Below are 9,822 nucleotides of genomic sequence, written 5' to 3'. Positions count from 1 at the left end.
ATCGTCAGATGCCAACTACCAGGCTGCTGGTACCTGGTTAGGGTGGGAATTCTTGTTCATAAGAAGCAATTGATGAATAGTAAGTCATAAGAACATCCCTGCAAATACCTACCAATAAGTATGACCAGCAGATAAGGCTTCCTGTTGCTTTTCTTACAAAGAAATTTAATACTCTATTCCTGGGGAATAAAACTGGATCTGGGCCCATCAATTCTGGCAACTTATGCTTTCACTTGTGTCATCAAGCCACTTTTTTTCTGAAAAGGGTGTAGAAATTTAGTGCACTATCCCAAGCAAATTTATTAGTTCTCCATTGACTTCTTCCTTCTTGTGGACTTTCTGTTCCTTCATTCCAAGAGGACTCTGATGGTTTTCCTAAACCTTCACCCATAGCCTCTCATTCCTGAGCATCACCGGCTCATGCACTCATTTCATACATATTAAAGGCCAGGCACCGAGCAGCCCTTTCGAGATGCTCAGCATAGAGAGAGGACATGTGGAAGAACATCAGTCATTGTCATACTGTACGATGAGATGAAAAGGGAGCATCTCCTGAGTCAGCCTGAGGACTGTGAAGATGCTTATGGGGACCCATTAGCATCAAGTGAGCTGATTCTTGAGGGACAAGTAAGGATTAACCAGAAAAGTTAGCATACAGGCAGAAGAGGAGGAAAAGAAATTCCAGCAGGTAGAACAGCATGACCAAAGACCTGGAGGTTTGAGGGACCTCATGACACTGAAAGAATTGAAGATAGACTAGCGAGTCTGAATCTGGGACCTTATAGGTCACCTGGCTCAGTACAGTGTTCAAATGTTTTCAGGGGGTAGAAGATAATCCCACTGCAAACAAGGCACAGGAAAACATCTCTATTCTCCCATGAATGTGGACATGAAATGGAAAAAAAAAACTGAACCAAGCATGTGATTGCTTTTAAATAGGCACAAATCCAGAGGGAGATGGAAGAAATTGAAGACTGAGATAGAGGGGCAATTTCTAAGCCCCTCTTGCACTGAATATTTTCAGGATGACTTTCTTCTTCCTCTTCCTCTTCCTCCTCCTCCTCCTCCTCTTCTTATCATTATTATTATAATTATTTTTGAATTGCTGCATGTTTATACTGCTCTCAATGTCAACCCCAATATTCAATTAAAAATCCAACTAGAGACTGACTCCAATTTGTAAATACATTATGTCCCCAAATCCCATTTCTAAATCAGCTGTTTTACTCACAATGTATTTGCCCATAGAATTAGTGTTTCAAAAGGCAGCTTTTGAAAACAGTGGTAGTTGGTGTATTTCAAGGAATTGGTCCACTTCATCCAAGTTATCAAACTTATGGGCATAGTGTTTTTTGTAGTGGTCTTTTATTATCCTTTTAATACAGGCATACCTCATTTTATTGTGCTTCACTTTACTGCACTTTGCAGATATTGCATTTTTTATAAACTGAAGGTTTGTGGCACCCCTGCATTGTTAGATGATGGTTAGCAATTTTCAACAATAAAGTATTTTTACATTAAGTCATGTACTTTTTGGGGGGGCTGCATTGGGTCTTTGTTGCTGCACGTGGGCTTTCTCTAGTTGCGGTGAGCAGGGGCTACTCCTTGTTGTGGTGCACGGGCTTCTCATTGTGGTGGCTTCTCTTACTGTGGAGCACGGGCTCTAGGCACGTGGGCTCAGTAGTTGTGGCTCGTGGGCTCTAGAGCGCAGGCTCAATAGTTGTGGCACACGGGCTTAGTTGCTCCGTGGCATGTGGGATCTTCCTGGACCAAGACTCGAACCGATGTCCCCTACATTGGCAGGTGTATTCTTAACCATTGCATAACCAGGGAAGTCCCCAAGTTATATACTTTTTAAAAGACATAATGCTATTGCACACTTAATGGACTACAGTATAGTGTAAACATAACTTTTATATGCAGTAGGAATTAAAAATTTTTTTTTTGTGCAACTCACTTTGTGATATTTGCTTTATTGCAGTGGTCTGGAACCAAACCTGCAATATCTCCAAGGTATGCCTGTATTCTTGGATCAGTAGTGATGACCTCCCTTTTCTTATATTGCTAATTTGTGTCTTCTTTTTTATTAACTTCTCCTCCAGGTAAACAGATCTTGGCTCTCTTTCTCTAGATGTGCTTGTCTCTTCAGATTTAGGGGTAGCAAGTTGCCCTGTGACCTTAGTTCTTTGGTGGGTCCAAGAAAAGTCATTAATTTCCAGTCTGTCCAGCTTCTTCTGATTGTAAGGATAGGTATGACGACTTGCTCTTTATGTGTCCGTGCTAAAAGTAGAAGTGCAAATGTTTCTATGTATACATTAGGCTATTTGTATCCATGAAGTCAGATATAAAATGTATAATTTATTCTAGTTTATTCACAAAATTAAAATTCAAAGTTAAAATATTTTTAGGAAGAACGTTTTATGTCCAAAGAAAACATACGTGGCAGAGCTGAGATAAAACTAAGCTTACACTAAATTTATGCTAGTATAATTGCATCTGTGTGAATTTGGTTCCCAGCAAACACTTATATACCCCAGACTGTGTATGAAACTTGATGCTGGGCTCCACCAATATAGGAAGCACAAGGATAAAACCACCAAACTCAGGAAGCTGACATTCAGTCAGAGATAGACCAGTGAATAAAGAATATGACATATGTTATAAAAAAAAATATGAGCATGGTGTTATGGGCAGAATGAGGTGATCCTCAATATGAAAGTACAATTTCAGAAATATTTTTCCATATATTCATGTAGATTTCTGTCCTCAGCACTCTGAAATGCACTGAGTAATGGGGTTTGTCCCCTGGAGACCATGAGACTTTGGAGGATGCCAGAGACATATGTTAAAAGGAGTTCTGCACACAAATTGCATTAGCATCAGTGTTAATCCCCATTTCCCTAATCGGCTTATGGAAAGCCATCTCCAATATTGACATTTCTCTATTTTATTTTCTTTTCTAAAAACCTTATGATCTGGTTTTGACAGGAATAGACATATTTCATTCTCAAGAAAAATATATATGTTTGAGATTTCATAGTGTTAAATGGTTTTTAAAGAAGGAGTATTATCACATTCTTGGAGAACAAAATGCCATACATAGTCTCAGAAAGCAGAGAGAAACTCTACAGAGAATAATAGAATCACCTGACTGGCATCAGGACAGGCATTGCTTAGCAACCGTCTGTGATTTGCATTGATCAAGTCAGCAGGTTCCATGGTCCCAAGGAAGAAGGAGATCTCTACTATTCTTTAAAATACTTATTAATTTGGGGTCCAAAGTTTATACTCAATTATTTCCTTTTGCTTTTATATCATCCTCCAGATCTGGGCATGGTGTGGTATGTGAGTCTCCTTTGCATTTTGACAACACATACAGACTACCTGTTTACAAAAAATGCAACAACTCTGAGATATCTCCCAGGCCACTTAATAAAACTGTCATTTTCCCTATGCCTCTATTATTATTTTTTAAATTTTCCTTTTCTCACACCCTCACCTCACAGACAATATGTGCCTCATTTACAAACCACACCAAGCATACTGATTTTTCTTGATAAGTTAACAGTACTGCCTCTTGGTTTTTATACTCTCTACAAGGCTAAGGAAGACTAGAGCTTAAAAGACAATACTGAAGTGCTTCCATAATTTAAACTGGAGTCACAACATCTTAGTTTTCATCTTTTGAGGGCCACCATTTGTTCTCTTTTGCTAGATCAAAGAAATGGAACAGACATATGAGCCCAAGTGGATGATTTACTAGAGTCCTCTTCAGAGAATAGCCGTGGGCTTTCGGACTCAGCGTTCATGCCAAAGCCTAGTGAGCAGTGTCCCTTTCCTGCCCTCCCTTCTTACGGCCCTCTCATGAAGGCTGTGGAAAATTTGAGAGGACCAAACTTCTTATAATTCTCAGCACACTGTATTCCCCTCTTGTATGTTTACAATCTTAAACGGTCTTTAAAATGTCTCTGTACCTCTGGCTTTCCCCTTTCTAAATGCTCCAACATGAAACCTGAATGGCTCCCAAGGCGAGCCCTTGGCTTTGCCTTGCAAGCCCTGGCTGGCCAGCCAGTGTAGTTACAGCAGGGCCTGATGCTGGCCTCTGTGATATGGCATGTTCAAGGCTGTCACCTGTGAGCTCAGTCTCTCCATCCATAAGCACACTGGACACAGTTAAAGATAAAAAAATAAATCTTTACCTGTCAAGTTGCAAAGAGACATAGTTCTCTCCTCCTTTATTAAAGGGACTTGATCAGTAATCCTGAAAATAAAACCCTGTAGTTCTAGTGCTTTATGCCTTGTCACATCACCACATATAAAATGAGCTAACCGTATGATCTGTTCTTCCACTGAGAAGAGAGGGCAGGTTCCCCAGTCAGAGCAGCAGAAGCCCTTCACTTTCCCTGGTGGAGTTAGGAATGGGCCAAGCTCTGCAGTGAACTCACTCCTGTTCTGTGGAGATCAGAATCGCCAATATCTGCATCTACATAGTCTCCCTTGATCTACCAGGACATACTTGAAGTTGATTTGAAGGATGCTTAGGAACCAACATTAGCTTAAAGCCTTAGAATATGCTGTCTCTACCTGAGTAATTTTCTTATTAAAAAGTTTTTGGAAGAGAGAGCACATGAAAAAAGCAGAAGCTGAATCTACCAAATGTTCACTGGGTTGTTCTAATATTTTCCTGTGAGAATAAACTAATGAATTCATGGATCACTGATATATAAACTGCTCGAAAATTCCTTTAGTCTTTTGAAGGCCACAAAAATGAGAGGATGACCACAATGATCCACTTATTTCTTTCATTTAGCATTCACTGATCATCTGAAACACGATACCCAATGCCCTAGACATGAGAAATATAAATACTACAAACAACTTCTTCTATAGTATATGCTTAAGAAATACACAGTCAACCAGAAACTGGCATATATTTCTCAAATCAAGTTGTAGATGTCAGTTTTCTATGCACATTAATTCCCGGGATGATTTAATTTCAAGTGCTTTTACTCATAAAATTACATATTTGGCTCTTCCCCACCCCATTCCACATTCTTAAGCTTATGTTATTTAAATCTGAAGAAAAAAATAAAAATAAGTAAAGACACTACTTTCAGTAAGAAACATACACATCAGGGGAACTTGAGGGCTTGATCTGTTCCCACAAGTGAGCTACAAAATGGAGCATTTGAGCTGTTCCACACATATCAAGCTCAAAGACTAATTAATCTGAAACATCCAACAAATGGAGGCTATGGTGTTCTCTTAGCTTAGTCAAAGGATTTCCTCCACCTTCCATCTTGTTTTGCATCAACAGACCCAACCGAAAATCAGAGAGAAACCTCTTTGTTGCAAAGCATATCCTCCATGGTCACTGCTTCTATTGTGACTGTTGGAACTCATAAGTGCTAGTGAAGCAGGAGATAGATGGGCGCCAGGCTGAGCAGCTGGCATCTGTCCCCTATGGACAGATACTCCAAGATAAAGATAATGGCGGGTCCTGCTTGGACAAAAGATAAAGAGACCATGTATTTCTTATTCTTGAGGTCAAGGAGACCTCCCCAACTACACATCCACAGAAAGGCTCCTCGGGGGTCAAAAAGGGAGGGGCACCACCCCATAATAGGTGTGTCAACCTCCCCATAGTCCTCTGTGCTGGAATCCCTCGACAAAAATATGCGCACACATGTTGGGAAGGGATCTAAGACAGGTCAGGTGTGGAAAAAGAAGTGAGATAATTAGCCAAAGGTAAACAAAGACAGGGAAGAACTGCCCTATATGGTGCGCTCCTCCTTTCTCTCTGGGTGTGCATCTCTGCCTTGCTTCTGTCTTAACCAAACAAACTGTTTCTCTGTGTGCTCTCCCACTTCTGCAGTGTCTCTAATTATAAACTTTGTATGTGTTTTTACAGCCTTTGCCTCCCTGAGAAATTCATTTTTCAACAGGGGCAAAGCCAGCAAAAGCCAACTTTGCTTCTAGCCTGTAGCCCCTGGTGAACTGGTGGCTAGGATTCCTGGTTTTCACCCAGGCTACCCAGGTTCATTTCCTGGGCAGGAACTAAGATCTCGCTTCAAGCCACCACACACTGCTGTCTCTTCAAGGTCACTAGGATTGTTGATCAGGGCCATATTGTTTAAGGCAGGTTTGCAAAGGCAGATGTAAATGGTGGAAGAGCCATTTTCCTGTAGGTGGTTTGAACTCAGACTTAATTGAGGGCTTCAGAAAGGAGGGATGATTCCCCAGAGAACATTAAAGAGAACTGACCAGCCTGACTTTCAGTGAGATTAGAGGCATAAAAGATCATATTTTAAAAAATGGCACCATACGTATGCCTCCAGTCAAGATATATTAAAGGATGAGATTTACGTTTTCACATAAAACAAACTTAAAAAAAAAACTGGCCAAAATATATGAAGAACTAGTTCTCAAGTCATCATGCAATGAAGGGCAGTGATTACTGAGATTTGAAAACAAACTAGTCAACCTAACTATTGATGAGATGTATGAGGTAAATATGATGAAAAAGTGGCAACAGATATCAAATGTTTGGAGATGGGACAGGTCATGAGCCATAAAAGGAAGGAAGGACTCAGACAAGCCAAGAATGTAAAGAAAGATGAAGGGTGATTCTTCAGTTTGGGTTTTTATTTTATTTTGATTTTTGCTTGTTTTGTTTCTGTTCTCTTCTAGACACATGCTCCAAGTTTAGAGGTGAGATGGAGAGGCCCTAAATACAATGCAATTTGTGGCCAAAGTTCAGCAACTCAGGACCAGGAAAAAATAAATTAAAAAAAATCTTATCGACTGGTGGCAGCTGTATTTAAAGGGGATATGAGTTCTGTAAGGGATCTCAAACCAAAAGAATTGAACGATAAGACTGACCCATTTTCCCTACAGAGTTGTTGAGATGTATTTCATTTTATCTTATACTAGATCTTTAAAGCCCAAACTGTAGTGGAGGAGTGGCGGCTGTCCACTGAGTTGACGTAGTAAATAATTCAGCTTCAATCCTCATATGGCTTCAATTTTTACATAATAGAGGTGAAAAGCAAATGTCTAAGAAATAGTTCTCAGGGACTTCCCTGGTGGTCCAGTGGGTAAGACTCTGTGCTCCCAGTGCAGGGGGTCCAGGTTCGATCCCTGGTCAGGGAACTAGATCCCACATGCATGCCTCAACTAAAGCTCTCGCATGCCGCAACTAACATCTCACATGCCGCAACTAAGACCCAGTGCAGCCAAAACAAACAAACAAACAAATAAATAATAAAAAAGAAGAAATAGTTCTCATTTGTCTGTATTTGGAAGATTTTCTTATTATTATCAGTGCCCTAAGTAAGAAGAAATTTCACAAGCTATTAACACTATTTAAATATTCAAATAATAGAAAACTCCCTCTCCAGAAGACCTGGATAGCACCTCCCAGCCATGCTGAACTGGCTCTGGGCTTTCCAGACACCGGGTTCCCTCATTTTCTTCTGCTGGGTCAGCTATGGTGGCCGTGAAGACCCTGAACCCCAAGGCTGAGGTGTCCTGAGCCCACGCGGTGTTGGCCGTCAAATCAGCGTGGCCTGGGGGCTGCAGTACGTGCTGAGGACCAACTTGGGGCCTAAGGGCACCATGAAGATGCTTGTTTCTGGTGCTGGAGACATCAAGCTCACTAAAGATGGAAATGCGCTGCTTCATGAAATGCAAATTCAACACGCAACAGCCTCCTTAATAGCCAAAGTAGCAACAGCCCAGGATGACATAACTGGTGATGGTACTACTTCCAATGTCCTAATCATTGGAGAGCTCCTGAAGCAGTTGGATCTCTACATTTCTGAAGGTCTTCATCCCAGAATAATTACAAAAGGGTTTGAAGCTGCAAAGGAAAAGGCACTTCAGTTTTTGGAAAAAGTCAAACTAAGCAAAGAGATGGACAGGGAAACACTTATAGATGTGGCCAGAACATCTCTACATACTAAAGTTCATGCTGAACTTGCTGATGTCTTAACAGAGGCTGTAGTGGACTCCATTTTAGCCATTAAAAAACAAGATGAACCTACTGACCTCTTCATGGTTGAGATCATGGAGATGAAACATAAATCTGAAACTGATGCAAGCTTAATCAGAGGTCTTGTTTTGGACCATGGGGCATGGCATCCTGATATAAGAAAGACAGTAAAAGATGCGTAGATACATACATCCTTACATGCAATGTGTCATTAGAATATGGAAAACCAGAAGTGAATTCTGGCTTTTTTTTTTTTTAACAAGAGTGCAGAGGAGAGAGAGAAACTAGTGAAAGCTGAAAGAAAATTCATTGAAGACAGAGTTAAAAAAAATGATAGACCTAAAAATGAAAGTCTGTGGTGATTCAGATAAAGGATTTGTTGTTATTAATCAAAAGGGAATTGACCCCTTTTCCTTAGATGCCCTTGCAAAAGAAGGCATAGTAGCTCTGCGCAGAGCTAAAAGAATAAATATGGAAAGGCTGACTCTTGCTTGTGGTGGAGTAGCCCTAAATTCTCTTGATGACCTAAATCCTGATTGTTTGGGACATGCAGGACTTGTCTATGAATATACATTGGGAGAAGAGAAGTTCACCTTTATTGAGAAATGTAACAATCCTCCCTCGGTCACATTATTGATGATTAAAAGACCAAATAAGCAGCACACACTTACTCAAATCAAAGATGCAATAAGAGATGGTTTGAGGGCTGTTAAAAATGCTATTGACGATGGCTGTGTAGTTCCAGGTGCTAGTGCAGTGGAAGTGGCAATGGCAGAAGCCCTGATTAAATACAAGCCCAGTGTAAAGGGCAGGGCCCAACTTGGAGTTCAAGCATTTGCTGATGCATTGCTCATGATTCCCAAGCTTCTTGCTCAGACTCTGTTTTTGACCTTCAGGAAACACTAGTTAAAGTTCAAGCAGAACATTCAGAAATCAGGTCAACTTGTGGGTGTAGACTTGAATACAGGTGAGGCAATGGTAGCAGCAGAAGTAGGCATAAGGGATAACTATTGTGTAAAGAAACAGCTTCTTCATTCCTGCACTGTGATTGCCACCAACATTCTCCTGGTTGATGAGATCATGAGAGCTGGAGTGTCTTCTCTAAAAAGTTGAATTGAAGCTTCCCTTGTATCATCTGAATCATAGACTCTACAGAGCGATCCTAAGAATATAGCTATGGAATTTTTGTCCAAGCTTCAAATGATTTTCAAAGGATTTTCTTTTCCCATATAAAAAAAGGAGAGAACACTGGCACCTATTCAGATTCTGAGGTTCTGATACTATAATTACAGTATTTTAAAAATTGCACTGTAGTGTACACATACAGGCCATACTTGCCAATAAACAGGATGTTTTGCTTTAGCTTCAGTGATATAAAAATACATGTTAGATAAGCATATGTTATCTACCTTGTTATTAAATATTCCTTGAAAAACACCACCACCAAAAAAAAAAAAAACTCCTTTAGTTTCAGCATAAACACACAGGCACTCCTTCCCACTAAATGCTCTCTCATCTTTATGACATCCTTTTGCTAATTTATAGCTGGGATTTCTGCCATGCTTCTAGTGAAATAAGACATGTTTATGACTAAGGCTTTCACACTTTCAAAATTTTTTCAACTACATACTTGAGGAACTTAACAATATCTTCCTCCCCTAAAGTCAGTATAATTCATAGAGATATCAATATTGAGCAATTTTAATTTCTTGTGGTTGTCAAACTTACAACCATATTTTACAGTTAGTGGATTAAGAACACCTTTAGTTCTCTCTTGAGTTTGTCAGAAGAGTAACTTGATTTCTTTGACCTGCTTTCATACTTTTCAC

General features: G+C 40.1%; 1 pseudogene across 1 annotated transcript; it reads left to right on the top strand.

The window, feature by feature from the left end:
• The first annotated feature begins 7,489 nt into the window (after positions 1 to 7,489).
• Positions 7,490 to 9,245, top strand: LOC309796357 (T-complex protein 1 subunit zeta-like; annotated as a pseudogene). Its single transcript has one exon. The product of its transcript is annotated as a T-complex protein 1 subunit zeta-like (transcript).
• Positions 9,246 to 9,822: the final 577 nt, after the last annotated feature.

Source organism: Mesoplodon mirus (assembly GCF_964341445.2).
Source record: "Mesoplodon mirus genome assembly, chromosome: X".
In the NCBI taxonomy this organism is placed as follows: Eukaryota; Metazoa; Chordata; class Mammalia; order Artiodactyla; family Ziphiidae; genus Mesoplodon; species Mesoplodon mirus.
This window is presented reverse-complemented; position numbering and strand designations above follow the sequence as displayed.